Source organism: Rutidosis leptorrhynchoides, chromosome 3, assembly GCF_046630445.1.
Source record: "Rutidosis leptorrhynchoides isolate AG116_Rl617_1_P2 chromosome 3, CSIRO_AGI_Rlap_v1, whole genome shotgun sequence".
NCBI classification, from domain to species: Eukaryota; Viridiplantae; Streptophyta; class Magnoliopsida; order Asterales; family Asteraceae; genus Rutidosis; species Rutidosis leptorrhynchoides.
This window is the reverse complement of record NC_092335.1, coordinates 607,809,504-607,828,092: the sequence shown is the minus strand read 5'-3', so window position 1 is coordinate 607,828,092 and position 18,589 is coordinate 607,809,504.

Below are 18,589 nucleotides of genomic sequence, written 5' to 3'. Positions count from 1 at the left end.
ATTACGCACTTAATAACACGTTGTAAGATGTTAACGAAAGTAATTAATCATGAATAAGTATCCCCGAACATAATATAGCTCAGGACGCACAAATACGCAGTTTCGTGAAAGTAATAAATATAATTATAATTCGAAAAAGTCAGGTCGTTACATTACCCACTTATTAAAGAAAATTTCGTCCCGAAATTTTAAGCTGAGGTAGACGGTAGAGTCGAGAAAAGGTGAGGATATTTCTGCATCATCTGATGCTCTCGTTCCCAAGTGAACTCGGGTCGTCGTTTAGTATTCCAACGGACTTGGACGATTGGAATCTTGTTGTTTTTCAAAGTCTTGACCTCACGGTCCATGACCTCACGGTCCATGACCTCAACAGGATCTTCCACAAAGTGGAGTTTGTCGTCAATCGTAAGCTCCTCGAGTGGTATGACAAGTTCTGGTTCGGCAAGACATTTCTTCAGGTTCGATACATGAAAAGTGGGATGAACGGAACTCAATTGAGTCAGAAGATCTAAACGGTAAGCAACGGGTCCAATACGCTCCAAGATTTTAAAAGGGCCAATATATCGTGGATTTAGCTTTCCACGCTTCCCGAAACAGATTACACCTTTCCAAGGTGCGACTTTCAACATTACGTGGTCACCCACTTAGAATTCAAGATCTTTACGTCTAATGTCGGCATAGCTCTTTTGACGATCACGGGCCGTCTTGAGCCTAGCTTAGATTTAAACAATCTTCTCGATGGTTTCATTGATGAGTTCGGGTCCAGTGATTTTCTTTTCACCTACTTCGGCCCAACAAATAGGAGAACGACATTTACGGCCATATAAAGCTTCGAAAGGTGCGGCATTAATGCTCGAGTGATAACTATTGTTGTAAGAGAATTCGGCTAGAGGCAAATGCTTTTCCCAAGCTTTTCCGAAGTCAATAATACAAGATCGTAACATGTCCTCCAAGGTTTGAATCGTGCGTTCGCTTTATCCGTCAGTTTGCGAGTGATATGCGGTGCTCATGTCTAAGCATGTTCCTAAAGCTTCTTGTAAGGAACGCCAAAATGTAGAAGCGAAACAGGCATCTCGGACGGAAATAATTAATAAGGGTACGCCGTGATAAGATACAATTTCCTTTATGTATAGTTGTGCGAGCTTGTCCATCGTATCGGTTTCTTTTATGGCTAGGAAGTGAGCGGATTTGGTAAGACGGTCAATAATAACCCAGATGGTATCATAACCGCCTACCGTCTTTGGTAGCTTCGTGATGAAGTCCATTGTTATTCCTTCCCGCTTCCATTGCGGGATTTCAGGTTGCTGAAGTAACCCCGATGGCTTTTGATGTTCGGCTTTGACCTCGAAACAAGTTAAACACTTTCCAACATAAGTAGCAACATCCTTTTTAAGGTTTGGCCACCAATATTGCTCCTTGAGATCGTGGTCTATCTTACCAGCTCCTAGATGAATTGAATACCTTGACTTATGGGCTTCGTCTAGAATAATACTTCGTAAATCCCCATAACTAGGCACCCAAATTCTTCCGGCGAAATATCGGAGTCCAGTCTCCTTAATCTCGAATCGAGAGACGAGAATGTTCAAGCGTTCTTTAGAGATATTCTCCTCTTTGAGAGCCTGATAGTGCTCCAAATGAACATATATTTAGTAGCAATATCCTCCCAATATGTAAATTATTTAGTTGTAATTGTCCTATTTTAAGTTGTAATCGTTTATATTAAATAAGTGCGAAGACAAAAGGCGAAAACGACAATTTGAAGACGCAAATGACCAAAAAGCTCAAATGTACGAGATACAATCCAAGTGGTTCAATTTATTGATAAGAAACGTCTAAAAATGACAAAAGTACAAGTTGCGGAACGCAAAGTACAAGATATTAAATTATACGAAAGGACGTTCAAAAATCCGGAACCGGGACCTGAGCCAATTATCAACGCCCGACGCAACGGACCAAAAATTATGAGTCTACTATGCACAAGAATATAATATAATATATATATAATTATATAAAATTATATATATTATATTATATAATTAAATATAACGTCGACAAGCTAGCAAACAAAGCAATTGGGCATGGCCAGACTGGCCATGCGATCGCATGAGATTAACACTGAGAACCCATGCGATTGCATGGGCCTCAGGATCAGACCACATCTATAAAAGGCAACGAGTTTTGGCCATAAAAAATATAAGAATAATACTCCTCCAATAATAATAAATATATATATATATAATATAGTATAGGGTAGTTTTATATTAGATTAGTTTGAGTTATGTAAAGGTTATTTTACGGGTTTTAAAGTCGAAGCTCTGTCCGTGTAACACTACGCGATAAATAATCAATGTAAGCTATGTTCTCCTTTTTAAATTAATGTCTCGTACTTAAGTTATTATTATGCTTATTTAAGACGAAGTAATCATGATGTTGGGCTAAAATACTAAAATTGGGTAATTGGGCTTTGTACCTTAATTGGGGTTTGGACAAAAGAACGACACTTGTGGAGATTAGACCATGGGCTATTAATGGGCTTTATATTTGTTTAACTAAATGATAGTTTGTTAATTTTAATATAAAGATTTACAATTGGACGTCCCTATAAATAACCATATACACTCGATCGGATACGATGGGCTGGATATTTATATGTACGAATAATCGTTCATTTAACCGGACACGGGAATGGATTAATAATCTATGGAATTATTAAAACAGGGGTGAAATTATGTACAAGGACACTTGGCATAATTGATAACAAAGTATTAAAACCTTGGGTTACACGCAGTCGATATCCTGGTGTAATTATTAAACAAAGTATTAAAACCTTGTTACAGTTTAAGTCCCCAATTAGTTGGAATATTTGACTTCGGGTATAAGGATAATTTGACGAGGACACTCGCACTTTAAATTTATGATCGATGGACTGTTATGGACAAAAACCAGACGGACATATTAAATAATCCAGGACAAAGGACAATTAACCCATGGGCATAAAATTAAAATCAACACGTCAACCATCATGGTTACGGAAGTTTAAATAAGCATAATATATTTTATTTCATATTTCATTGTACTTTTATTTACTCGCTATTTTATTTAACGTCATTTATTTATTGTCATTTATTTTTCGCTACTTTAACTATCGTCATTTATATTTTGCATTAGGTTTTAATTGTAACTTAAAATATAAAATCGACAAACCAGTCATTAAACGGTAAACCCCCTTTTATATATTATCAATATAATATATTTTGTACAAATATAATTGTTTAAAAATATAGTGTGCAATAAGCCCGCTCCCTGTGGAACGAACCGGACTTACTAAAAACTATACTACTCTACGATTAGGTACACTGCCTATAGTGTTGTAGCAAGGTTTAGGTATATCCATTTTGTAAATAAATAAATATCTTGTGTAAAATTGTATCGTATTTAATAGTATTTCCTTGTAAAATTTAATAGTATTTTATACCCCTTAGCTTTAACATCAAGTTTTTGGCGCCGCTGCCGGGGACTCGGCGAAACGCTATATTTTTAATATATATTTGTATACATATATTTATGTATCATTTTTAGAAAAACAATAAAAAACAAAAAAAAAAAAAAAAAAACCTGGAACCCTGACCCATGCGATCGCATGAGCCGGGTGTTGTAAAGCCATGCGATCGCATGGCCTGATCTGACACGCCAGAAACCCTATTTCAGCATTTATTACGGGGTATTATTTATTACTATTATTATTTAGGGTTATTTATAATAATATTTAGTTTTAGTTTTAATTTAATTTGTAATTTAAGTTTTAATTAGTTTTATAATTATAAAAAAATTAATACTTTTATAAAATATATAATATAAAAATAATATTTTTATAAAATTTATATTTTTATCATTTTAATTACAACTTGTATTTCTATCGTTTATTCGTAATATTTGTATTTTTATCGTTCGTAATTAGTTTTAAGACTAGTATTTTGCCGTAGCTTATTTTATATTTCTAGATTTTAGGTTTTGTCGTAAAATCACTTAAGTGCCTTTTCTTTAGATTAAGATTTAGGTGCTTTAGAATTTTGCGACGCTGTTTATAAATTTTAGTACCTTTAAGTTTCGACGTTTTTCTTTCTTATTTTTATTTTTCGACGTTTTTTGACGCGCTTCTTTTTCTTTCTTATTTCTCGACGATCTAGTTTTTAGGACATAGAATTCTCTATTTCTTCTCTAAAATTTCAAAAACGAAAAAAAAATTATTTTAAGCGGTTAAATTGATAGACATCCAAATTTTCTGGTTCGTAGTAATAGTTGGATTTGTTAGTGGCTGAGTTGTGAGCTTCCGATTTAAAGGGTTCTGGCTCCCTGCTGCATCTATTGGCTATTCGAAACGTGGGCAAAATCAGAAAAGTCTATTAATTTGATAACTTATATAATTTTTATTTTTATAACTAATAGGATAATTAAGTAAATGCACCACATTGTAGCTAAAATTTGGTAAAAAAAAAGGGCATTATGGAAAATCTCGAGAATATTTTGGAAACTCTTTATGACATCCGAAATCAATTTAATCAATACTCTCAAACAGGTATTGATGACAATTCATTCGGTCAATCTTGGATCACGAATGACGAAACAATAACTGGTTGTGAAATCTGTGGAGATTATCATTCAACATGGGAATGTTATTATTATGTTCCTATGGAAAATTACGCACCCATGGAACCTGAATGGAATGATTATGAGGAATACAATTCAAATTGGGATTATTCCCAAGAATATTTCCAAACTCAACAACCAGAAGACGAGGAAAATTATGTGTCTGAAAATTCTTTAGATTATATGAAAATCAAACTCGAAGAACTTGATGCTCAAAATGAACAAATGAGAAAGTTTGTAAATAGGCAAGCTGAAACTCTATCAGACTACACACCTGTTGATCTGAGGAGTCATGTACAAGAAAATCTCATATCATCGAATTTTGTTGAATTCGAGAGCTCCGAAATCACCAACTATCCCGATGATACTTTTTATTCAGCTTTACCAATTTCACAACATATCGACACATTAGCCTCTACCGACGAAATCATCGATCAATCAATGAATGAAGAAGAAGTAAGGGTGACAAATTTGTACTCTTGGGAAAACGATAACATTGAAAATTTTACCCCCGAGACCAAAGTGGTGGAACCGATAAGTACCGTTAAAGAAGAAGAATCTACTTCGATCCCGGAATTCACCATTCCACAACCTTCCAACCCAATATTCTCAATAGACGAGTCATCTACTGAAGATGAACTACGGGCTGTAATAGATAATGACACCTCGGATTTCACCCAATTGGGTAATAGAGGTGAAACCTTTGATCCCGAGAATAAAAGGAAGAAAATGTTAGGAATTTTCCACCCTATAGTATGTATGTCGGTGTATATCGATCCATTTGACCAAGAACCAGAAAAGAGACATATCCATTTACTAAAAGCTACACTTAAAAAAGAATTAAGTAGTGTCGATCGGGTGGGTTTAAACTTTAAACCCATTGATATATTTTATACCACCCGAGATGTAAATAACTGGCTCACTATTTTAATTCGTGGAACTTATTCTACCGACTTCACATATCGTCAGCTAAGTGTGGGGAAGTCTAACCCCACTTAACGTTAAATTAGGGGTTCGGGTTAGTGCATAACTAGTTAATAAACATGCATAATAAGTAAGGGTAAAAGACGCATTTTCAAATATTAACAAACAGCTCAGAAAATCAGCCGTTTTTTAAGAAGAAAAAAAACATGTGTGATAAAACAAGAAGGGATGAACGATGAGGCGCGCCATCTATCATTCGACGAGCTTTGTAATTACAAAACTGGGTATCTTTAACTACTTTTCTGCACTAATCACCCTCATGAATTTATAATTAGAGTCTGATTTCATGCAAATGAGGGCATTGCATGATCTCAAGTGTGGGGAAGGGTTATAAATTCTCTCAGGTTTACACTTGGTTTAATGGCCAAATTTTGTGAAAATTTGAAAAATTTTCAACTAAATGAATTCAAAATCATGTTTATACATATTTATGAACGATGAAAACTAGGTGTTAATACCGAAATTATCGTTACCTCAGAAAGGACATAAAATTGAGAAACACCCTAAAACACTTGAATTCATTTAAAATGGAATAAAGGAGAATAAAAAGGCAAAGAAAGAAACTAAGTGTGGGGAGAATGTACCAAGTTATTCAATTAAAAAAAAACTATCTATCACATGTTTCTGTAAAGTTATTGCAGGTGCTTTTGTTTTGGACTAAATTGACTGTTTTACCCGCAATATTATAATAAAGATAAAAGAAAAGATGGATCTACACGATGAATCAATTCCATCATTAAATGGAAGTAAAGTCTTCCAAAAAAGACACGCGCTTCTTGATTTAGTCAAGAAGTTGTCGTCCAGACCAGCTGTAGGTTGACGAAAAATCTAGAAAAGTCATCTCTAAAATCAGCAGGAAATCCACGGACCTCAGCATCAAACAGGGTCGCCAAGTGGTCAGACTTATCCTAACCATGAGAGGATCTGTCTCGTAAAATGGGGAGGGCGCCGTGCAAATTAGCTTGATAAGACTAATGAATCAGATCCCCAGAAAGGATAATCTCTTTAAAGATTAAAAATCAGCTTTTAAGACTGATATTACTCAATCCTAGAGATTGACCTTAAAGATTGAGAATTACATACTCATGGAATTCGATGATATCTAAACTCGAGCTTGAACGAGAAAATATTTTGATCAAAATTAAAACCGATTTGTTTTCTGAAAACCCATTTTCAATGCGTTCATTACCATTGAACATAAAATCCTGAGAATTCACCTGGAATTCATTAGGTCACCTGAACCAAATTGGGTGTCAACCGTAAGAACGGTGGTTGCATAGCATGGTCGAAGACAGGACCTTGTGCCAGACTGAAAAATCATAGGATGATCTTTAATATTGCTCCTACAAAGGATAGTAATTGCATCCGACACGTTTTAGACCATGAACAAATGCATGTCATTGGACATTGCCTTAACAGTTTCTTGTTCATCGCTTTCCTTTACAACCGGACGGTAGTTTGCCGAAAGGTAATATACGGAGCAAGTATACTAGACGTGTTGCTTTCCTAATACAAGGTTAGCAAGTGGGTGACACAAAACCGTAAGTTTTGAGCTAAAATTTTAAAATCTGAAACCCACAAAACCCACAAAAATATATTTTGCAAACACTGGTGAAGGGTTATTCCGAAAAACTTATCTAGGGTAAAAGCTAGAATGAATTTTCAAAAGATCAAATGTTTTCATAAAGATTCAATTTCCTTAAAGGATCTAAATTTTCATAGTCATGTGGGACTGTAAACCACATCGTTACTATAATTGTTTATACCGACGTATCAAAATCACTGATGTATAAAGTATGAGAAAAAAAAAGTGATTCGAGTGAAGTGTGATTTAATTTCAAGTTCTGTATTGCTTGAGGACAAGCAAAGTTCAAGTGTGGGGATATTTGATAGTGCTCCAAATGAACATATATTTAGTAGCAATATCCTCCCAATATGTAAATTATTTAGTTGTAATTGTCCTATTTTAAGTTGTAATCGTTTATATTAAATAAGTGCGAAGACAAAAGGCGAAAACGACAATTTGAAGACGCAAATGACCAAAAAGCTCAAATGTACGAGATACAATCCAAGTGGTTCAATTTATTGATAAGAAACGTCTAAAAATGACAAAAGTACAAGTTGCGGAACGCAAAGTACAAGATATTAAATTATACGAAAGGACGTTCAAAAATCCGGAACCGGGACCTGAGCCAACTATCAACGCCCGACGCAACGGACCAAAAATTATGAGTCTACTATGCACAAGAATATAATATAATATATATATATAATTATATAAAATTATATATATTATATTATATAATTAAATATAACGTCGACAAGCTAGCAAACAAAGCAATTGGGCATGGCCAGACTGGCCATGCGATCGCATGAGATTAACACTGAGAACCCATGCGATTGCATGGGCCTCAGGATTAGACCACATCTATAAAAGGCAACGAGTTTTGGCCATAAAAAATATAAGAATAATACTCCTCCAATAATAATAAATATATATATATATATATATATATATATATATATATATATATATATATATATATATATATATATATATATATATATATATAATATAGTATAGGGTAGTTTTATATTAGATTAGTTTGAGTTATGTAAATGTTATTTTACGGGTTTTAAAGTCGAAGCTCTGTCCGTGTAACACTACGCGATAAATAATCAATGTAAGCTATGTTCTCCTTTTTAAATTAATGTCTCGTACTTAAGTTATTATTATGCTTATTTAAGACGAAGTAATCATGATGTTGGGCTAAAATACTAAAATTGGGTAATTGGGCTTTGTACCTTAATTGGGGTTTGGACAAAAGAACGACACTTGTGGAGATTAGACCATGGGCTATTAATGGGCTTTATATTTGTTTAACTAAATGATAGTTTGTTAATTTTAATATAAAGATTTACAATTGGACGTCCCTATAAATAACCATATACACTCGATCGGATACGATGGGCTGGATATTTATATGTACGAATAATCGTTCATTTAACCGAACACGGGAATGGATTAATAATCTATGGAATTATTAAAACAGGGGTGAAATTATGTACAAGGACACTTGGCATAATTGATAACAAAGTATTAAAACCTTGGGTTACACGCAGTCGATATCCTGGTGTAATTATTAAACAAAGTATTAAAACCTTGTTACAGTTTAAGTCCCCAATTAGTTGGAATATTTGACTTCGGGTATAAGGATAATTTGACGAGGACACTCGCACTTTAAATTTATGACCGATGGACTGTTATGAACAAAAACCAGACGGACATATTAAATAATCCAGGACAAAGGACAATTAACCCATGGGCATAAAATTAAAATCAACACGTCAACCATCATGGTTACGGAAGTTTAAATAAGCATAATATATTTTATTTCATATTTCATTGTACTTTTATTTACTCGCTATTTTATTTAACGTCATTTATTTATTGTCATTTATTTTTCGCTACTTTAACTATCGTCATTTATATTTTGCATTAGGTTTTAATTGTAACTTAAAATATAAAATCGACAAACCAGTCATTAAACGGTAAACCCCCTTTTATATATTATCAATATAATATATTTTGTACAAATATAATTGTTTAAAAATATAGTGTGCAATAAGCCCGCTCCCTGTGGAACGAACCGGACTTACTAAAAACTATACTACTCTACGATTAGGTACACTGCCTATAGTGTTGTAGCAAGGTTTAAGTATATCTCATTTGTAAATAAATAATTAAAACGTGTGTAATCTGTATCGCTTTTCGTATCAAAAATATAATACTATTTCGTACCCCCACGCTACCACATCAGAGCCTCATCTTGAGCTACACGGATTTGGCTATTGAGATTTGCGTGGATGGTGATGTTCAAGGCTCGGACACGAAGAGGTACCATTCTCTCCTTTTGGCTCAAGGCATCGGCTACTACGTTTGCCTTGCCAGGATGGTAACGAAGTTCACAATCGTAATCTTTCAGTGTTTCGATCCACCGTCGTTGTCTCATATTCAGTTGCTTCTGATCGAAAAGGTGTTGGAGGCTTTTGTGGTCGGTGAAGATGGTGCTTTTGGTTCCGTAAAGATAGTGTCTCCACAATTTGAGTGCAAAGAGAACGGCTCCAAGTTCGAGATCGTGTGTCGTGTAGTTTCGTTCGTGAATCTTCAATTGTCGAGAGGTGTAAGCAATAACATTCTTTCGTTGCCTCAATATGCACCCAAAACCATGTTTCGAGGCATCGCAATATATAACGAAGTCATCAATGCCTTCGGGAAGGGATAAGATAGGTGCAGTGGTTAACTTCTGCTTCAGGGTTTGAAACGCCGTCTCTTGTTCGGCCGCCCAAACGAATTTCTTCCCTTTGTGAGTTAACGCGGTTAAAGGACGTGAAATCAAAGAGAAACCTTCGATGAATCTACGATAATAACTGGCGAGGCCTAAAAATTGGCGGATATGAGTAGGAGTAGTGGGGATTTCCCACTTGCTAATGGCTTCGATTTTCACGGGATCGAATTTAATACCCTGATCGCTCACAATATGACCAAGAAATTGAACTTCATTCAACCAAAATTCACACTTGGAGAATTTGGCATAGAGTTGTTCTTGTCTCAAGAGCTCAAGCACGAGTCGAAAATGACGTTCGTGTTCTTCTTCGCTTTTGGAATAGATTAAGATATCATCTATGAATAAGATGACGAATTTGTCTAGATACGGCTTGCACACGCAGTTCATAAGATCCATAAACATGTCAGGTGCATTAATTAAACTGAATGGCATCACTAGAAACTCATAATGACCATAACGAGTTCGAAACGCAACCTTGGGGACGTCGTTCTCCTTCACCCTCAACTGGTGATAACCTGATCGTAAATCAATCTTGGAGTAAACGCTTGATCCTTGCAGTTGATCGAATAGATTGTCAATCCTGGGAAGGGGATACCGGTTCTTGATTGTCAACTTGTTGAGTTCGCGGTAATCGATATACATATGGAAAGATCCGTCCTTCTTCTTCACGAACAAAAAGGGAGCGCTCCAAGGCGAAGAACTTGGTTGAATAAATCCACGGTCTAGCAATTCCTGTAGTTGACTCTGCAACTCTAGTAGTTCGGAAGGTGCAAGTCGATAAGGTGCGCGAGCTACAGGTGCAGCTCCTGGCACTAGATCGATCTGAAACTCTACTGATCGCGGAGGTGGTAATCTCGGTAATTCTTCTGTAAAAACTTCGGAAAATTCGCCTACAATCGGCACATCCTTCACACTCTTCTTTTCAGTTTCCAATTTCTTCACATGTGCCAAGATAGCAAAACGCACCTTTTTCATGACCTTTTGTGCCTTCATGCAACTAATAAGGTTCAACTTTGGGCTACATTTCTCTTCGTAAACTATCAACGGCACACCGTCTTCGCGAGGTATACGAATAATCTTCTCTCCAGAAACAACTTCTGCCTTCACCTTTGACAGCCAGTCCATACCGACTATCACGTCAAAGCTCCCCAACTTAATGGGTATCAAATCAATCTTAAAATCCACACCAGCTAAGTTAATTATACTTGATCAGCTTTCTCAAATTTTTCATTAGCTACTTCAACAAGATAATTCTCGTTCAAAGGAACTAATGACCAATCTAACTTAGAGCAAATATGTCTACACATATAACTCCTATCGGTACCAGTATCAAACAAGACAGAAGCTAATAGTTTATTAAAAGTGAATGTACCTGTAACCAAGTTAGGATCCTCACGGGCATCTCTGGCATTCAAGTTGAAGTCTCTTCCACGTGCAGGCCCGTCATCCTTCTTCTTGTTAGGAAATTCATTCTTGAAGTGACCCTGCTGGCCGCATTCAAAGCACTTCCTTGGCGCATTGGGGTTTGCCTTCACAGCTGAAGTATTGATCTTACAATCTGAGTCGATGTGTCCAGTCCTCTTACACTTCTCACACACCACATTGCAGTACCCAGTATGATGCTTATAACATCTCCTGCACTGAGGTAGGCTACCTTTGTAGTTAGGTTTAGGGCTTTTCCCCTCATTGCTTCCCCTAAAGTGATCAAGCCTCTTGACTGGATTCTGATCAAACCTTTACCCTTGCTTACATCCCATTTGCGCTTCCCATCACCTGCTCCAGATTCTGATTGTACCTTCTCTAGCATTTGGCGGATAACTTGATTCATCAAGGTGTGCGCCATGCGCATAGCTACCGGGACATTTGCTTGTTTCGAAGAAGTGACATTTCCCTGGATGTCTTTGGGAAGTCCCCACAGATACCGTTCCAATCATTTGAACTCAGGAGTAACCATTGTGAAGCTAACTCCAAGTACCTCCGGTTATAGCCATCAAGGTCAGTTCCCACAACCTTCAATTCCTAAAATTTCGCTTCCATCTTCTGAATTTCGGTTCTGGGACAGTATTCTTCTACCATAGCCCTCTTAAACTCCTCTCATGGTGTAGTATAAGCTTCATCAATTCCCTGAGCCTGGGCAAGTGTGTTCCACCATGTCAGAGCGCCATCCGACAGGGTGCATGATGCGAACTTAGTCTTGTTTACTTCGGAGCAGTTACTCATACGGAATACTGATTCCAACTTTTCAAACCATCTTGTTAAGCCAACTGGCCCTTCCGTTCCACTGATATTGTGGGGCTTGCAGCTCTGGAATTCTTTGTAAGTGCACCCATTCTGAACGTTCTGGTTAGCCGGTGGAGCTTGTGGGTTGGGATTCGCCATAGCTGCGGCTACTCGAGCAGCCACCATTTCCTCGATCTGTGCTGCAGTGGGCATTTCTCTTGGACCTCTTCCGTTTGCCATCGATCTTCCAGATAAAATTTTTGACTCAAGTCAAAATTCGTTACCTAATAAGTAATAATGCTATAGTAATACAGCAATCAATTACTTATTCCATGTCAGTAAGACATATAGCAAGCACGTAATCAGGCATAATAACTATAGCAGCCTAGATCATCTACAGCAGTACCTAACACGGCAATAATGGTGTCCTATAGTAGTATCATGCAATCGAAAGCAGATAGTAGCATGCAGTAGTGAGAATAAACAGTAGCATATAGCAACATCATATAGCAGTAATAGTAAGTAGTAGCATGTAATAGTTCTGCAGAAACAAGTAAACGATCAAGTTGTAGACTAGTCCTATTAGTGAATCCTAATCGACTCGATCAAGACACATTAATGCAGCCTAATTCCCTACAATTGATGCTCTGATACCAAATGTGGTGCCCCGTACAAAATCTGTAACATCCCGCCTTTTTCCATTTACTTTTCCGTTATACTAATATAAAGTCCGTTATATGTTTATAACATCTCCCGTTGATACGCGTTTTAAATTATCTCGTTTAGGTAATTCCCGCACCCGAACGAAAGTTGAGGGACTAAACTTGACAAGGGATCAAACCCTTGACTAGGTCAAAGGGTCAAACCCCTTTCACCCATTCACTTTCATCTCCATCTCTCTCTTTCTCTCTAGCAAGAACACACACCCAATTTCCAAATTCATTCAATCATCATCTAAATTCGATCTAGGAGGCTTACAACAAAATAAATTACATATTCGTGATCCTCTCTTCATCCTCTTCGTTTTGGTACCAACTTCATCTCATTTGGGTAACTTTCTAAAATCACTAGATTTTGTGTTCTTGATGTTTTTAACTTATAAAAGTGTTAATTAGTGTCTATGGCTCAAGTCTAACATGAATATATGATTTATATGCTCGATCTCGTTGTTTTAGTGTAACTAGCATGAACTTGAATTTTGGTGTGTTATTCTTGAATTTTGGATGATCATATGTTGTTAGATGTTAAAAGTTGATGTTTTAATTGTGTTACTAGCATCACTAGCTTCAATTTGATGTGTAGGTTGCCTTAGAAAAACTTCATGAACTTGATTATTGATTTTGGTGAATTTGGGTTAGGGTTTGATGAACTTGAAATGGACTTTTGATGCATTGAATGCCATGGATTATTATTGGTAAGTGTTTAGTTGGATTGTATGCTTGATTACCTTCGAAACGGCATATCATTCATGTAAATTGGTTGCCCGAATCATAAAATGCGTTTTTGGAACTTGAACTTTGATTATGAACGTTTAATTACGGTTTTTGGTTGTTGTAAGTGGAAGTTTGATTGATGAATTGTGTTTAGTTGCATTCTACGTCAAAAGAGCTTTCCAACGATATAAGGTGCGAGTCCTAAGTGTTAGCGGTTTGTGTTTTATGCACAAAAAGATTTTGGATTGAGACTTGAACATTTGGGACTGGCCAGGCACCAGCACCCGGCCTTTGCCGCGGCGCGGCCCTTTCCTGTCGCGGCGCGACATATAAGGGGGTCAGGTTCTGACCTCCATGTCCAAAATACGAAAAATGTTTGGCATACTACGGACCTCCGATTCACATGAGACTTGTTCTAACATGCTTATATATGAATAAAAACCTCAGAAAAATAGTTCGGGACCCGACCCGAACGTGTTGACTTTCGTTGACTTTGACCGACCAAAGTTTGACTTTTAATCAAACTTAATCAAATATTTGTGCAATCGTTCTAACATGTTTTTATACTTGTACCTTGCATGAAACATGACAATTTGATTCACATGCTATTATGATCGAGTCTTAACGAGCCATAGGACTAATTGAACATCTTTGACCTATCGTGTTTACCGTTATTGATACAACCTATTGTTTAGGTCAAGACTAGCATTGTTCTTTGCACACGTTTACTTGTTGAAGTACTTTACTACTCGTGCACTCAAGGTGAGATCATAGTCCCACTTTTACTCTTTTTGAACTTATATTGGGATGAGAAAACATAAACGATTCTTTTGAACTAAGTGAACACAAGAACGGGAAAACAAACATTCTACATACGAGTTTAGAACAAAAATCCTCAATTCGATTATCATTAGTTACACTTGCCGGGTGTAAGCGAGAACTTATGTTATATGGCCATATGGGTTGACAACCCTCATCTTTGACGGTTCGCTACCGTCTACGGATGAAATATATTTTCGAGAATCAGTGTTTGTTCTAGCACTAAGTGATGGGGTATACAATGGAAGGAATGTTAAGCTTTGATAATTGGGTGCTCGTGAAACAAACTTTTGGAATGTATTACTATTATTTCATTGATGCAAATCTTGTGGTTCACTTGTACTTACTTACTTAAACCTATGATTTCACCAACGTTTTCGTTGACAGATTTCTATGTTTTTCTCAGGTCCTTGAACGATACATGATACATGCTTCCGCTCATTATTTTGATACTTGCATTGGATGTCGAGTATATATGCATACATGGAGCGTCTTTTGAATACTTTTAAATTGTGTCGCATAAGTTTCATTTGTACTTAAAACTTCGTATCGTAACTTGTGGTGGAACTATTCTTGTAAACTTGAACAACCTTTACATTTGAAATGAATGCGACATATCTTTTGGTCAAACGTTATCTTAAAGACTTATAATCAGGTAATGGGACCCACGTAGCCGATGCCGTCACTTGACGATTTGTCGGGGTCGCTACAGATGGTATCAGAGCGTTGGTTGTAGGGATTTAGAGTTCATTAGTGCCAACCCCAAGTCATAGGGTACATTGGTGAGTCTAGACTACAACCGGCATATAGACTTGAAGTAGGAATTACTTGACTACTTGTGCATTTATACTCGAACGCTTCTACTCATATCTACTCTTAGTTCATCTTAATCTCACGTTGTTTAATTTGATTGACGCGCCACCTTGACTATATGAAATGATGTCGAATGCACATATGAATCAGGGTAATATAATTTCCGGGATTATATTACGGTGACTCATATGAACGTTCCGACATTATGACATAAAGAATTTAAGGCGAGTCGAGGAAAAACTTCTCTTTATCTTTATTCTATATCACGGTTAGTATTATTGAGAATACTAATCAATGATATTCTTGTGTCTTGAAGGAACAATGGCTCCTCGTCGTGTACGCCGCAATGAAACTCCCGAACAAGCTCTCGAACGGATGATAGCTACCGCCGTAGATGCGGCCATGGCCGGTCACTCATCCAACAACAATAATAATAACAACCACAACAACCACAACAACAACAACAACAACAACAACAACAATGGAGCCGGAAACTCAAACGAGGGATGCTCCTATAAAGCTTTCATGGGGTGCAAACCTCACACTTTTGATGGAACCGGGGGACCGGTCGTGCTCACCCGATGGTTTGAGCAAACGGAAGCCGTCTTTAGCATAAGCGGTTGTCGGGACCAAGACAAGGTCAAATACTCCACTCACACTTTCTCCGGAATTGCTCTAACATGGTGGAACACCTATGTTCAATCGGTGGGTACCGATGAAGCTCATGCCCTCTCTTGGGCCGATCTAAAGGAAAAGATGATTGTTGAATATTTTCCGCGCGAAGAAACCCGAAAGCTTGAGGAAGAACTAAGAGCTTTGAAAGCGTTCGGAAACGATCTTAAAGCTTATAATCAACGCTTCGCCGAACTATCCTTGATGTGTCCTAATCTTGTTAACCCCGAATCTCAAAGGATTGAGCTCTACATGCTCGGTCTTCCAAAAAGCATCAAACAAGGGGTGATGTCATCTAAACCCACTACTCATCAAGCCGCTATGAACATGGCTCGCCAACTAATTGAAACGGTTGACGAAATCGTAGTTCCGGCACCTCAGGCCGAGGATAAATCGGGCGGCAACAAAAGAAAGTGGGAACCCTCCCAATCAAGCAACAACAACTTTGCTAAGAAGCCTTACACCTCCGACGGCAAGAAGGGTTATGCCGGGAACCTACCTCTTTGCAACAAATGCAACAAACATCACTTTGGCGAATGTAGTAAGATAATTTGCCATCGGTGCCAAGGAGTTGGTCATAAGGCCAACGATTGTAAAAGTGCCACTCCCGTCGCTCGAAAGTGGCCCAATGCACCAAAGACGGGCACTTGTTACGAATGTGGCCAAACGGGTCATTATAGAAATGCATGCCCAAAGAAGAAAGATAACCCCAATACGCGCGGCCGAGCTTTTAACATCAACACCGAGGAAGCCCGGGATGTGAAGACCCGTCCTAATCCATCCGGACGAAGTCCATATCGATTATAAACGATTCACAACAGTTGATTACATCGCGAGGTACTTGACCTCTATATGATACATTTTACAAACATTGCATTCGTTTTTGAAAAGACAAACTTTCATTACATCGAAAGTTGACAGGCATGCATACCATTTCATAATATATCCAACTATAATTGACTTGATAATAATCTTGATGAACTCGACGACTCGAATGCAACGTCTTTTGAAATATGCCATGAATGACTCCAAGTAATATCTATAAAATGAGCAAATACACAGCGGAAGATTTCTTTCGTACCTGAGAATAAACATGCTTTAAAGTGTCAACCAAAAGGTTGGTGAGTTCATTAGTTTAACTTAAACAATCGTTTCCATCATTTTAATAGACCACAAGATTTCAGATTTCCATTTCTCATAAACATACGTCCCATGCATAGAGACAAAAATATCATTCATATGGATTGAACACCTGGTAACCGACATTAACAATATGCATATATAAGAATATCCCCATCATTCCGGGATCCTCCTTCGGACATGATATAAATTTCGAAGTACTAAAACATCCGGTACTTTGGATGGGGCTTGTTGGGCCCGATAGATCTATCTTTAGGATTCGCGTCAATTAGGGTGTCTGTTCCCTAATTCTTAGATTACCAGACTTAATAAAAAGGGGCATATTCGACTTCGATAATCCAACCATAGAATGTAGTTTCACGTACTTGTGTCAATTTCGTAAAACAGTTATAAAAGTTGCGCATGTATTCTCAGCCCAAAAATATAAAGGGTAAAAAGGCAAATGAAACTCACGTTACTGTATTTTGTAGTAAAAATACATATGACGTCATTGAACAATGCAGGGTTGGCCTCGGATTCACGAACCTATATCAATTGTGTATATATTAATACGTATAATGTAAGTTACAAAATTTCATTTATTAATATGTATTATTTATATATTATAGTTTTGTAGAATTTATTCTAACCTTTATTTTAAAACGTATACTTATATTATATTTTAAGTTATATTTTATATATATATATCGATTTTATGTATATATCTATAATGATTTACGTTTATATAAATAGTGACATTAATATATTTATATACATATATTTGTGGTTAGTATTGTATTTATGAAATTTTATTAGTTTGTTATGTGAATTATTAATACAATCCTAGTATATACCATAAGTATATATATAGTGTACAAAAGATTTATTTGTTAAAATAATAATTTAGATAATAATGATTTACTAATAATAATAATAATTTTATTAATAATGATAATACTAATAGCAAAAAAAATGAAAATGATAACTGTTAATGATACTAATAATAATAACTCTAAAATAATATTAATACTAATACCATACTTATGTTAATAATAAGGGTTCTAATATTTATAAAATGATAAATGATAATCATAATAATACTAGTAAATATTAATGATGATACTGATAAATATGATATTATTAATTGTAAATGTACTGATGATACTATTATTTATAAACCGGTACAAATTTTAATATTGATGATAATAATATATTTTTATTTCCTTCATAATAATAATAATGATAATCATAATCATAATCCTAATGATGATAAAATACTAAAATGATAAGTTTATTACTAATAATAATATTATTAATACCTATCATAATAATAATAGTAATGTCTATAATACTTTCAAATATGATAACAAGTATGATACTAATAATAACAATAACAATAACAATCAAAACAATCACAATAATAATAATAATACTAATAATAATTAATATATAATAACAATAAAAAAATTAGAAAAGAAAACTACCTCACATGAAAAGAGTTTCAAAAAAAAAAAAGAAACTACCGTCCTCTGG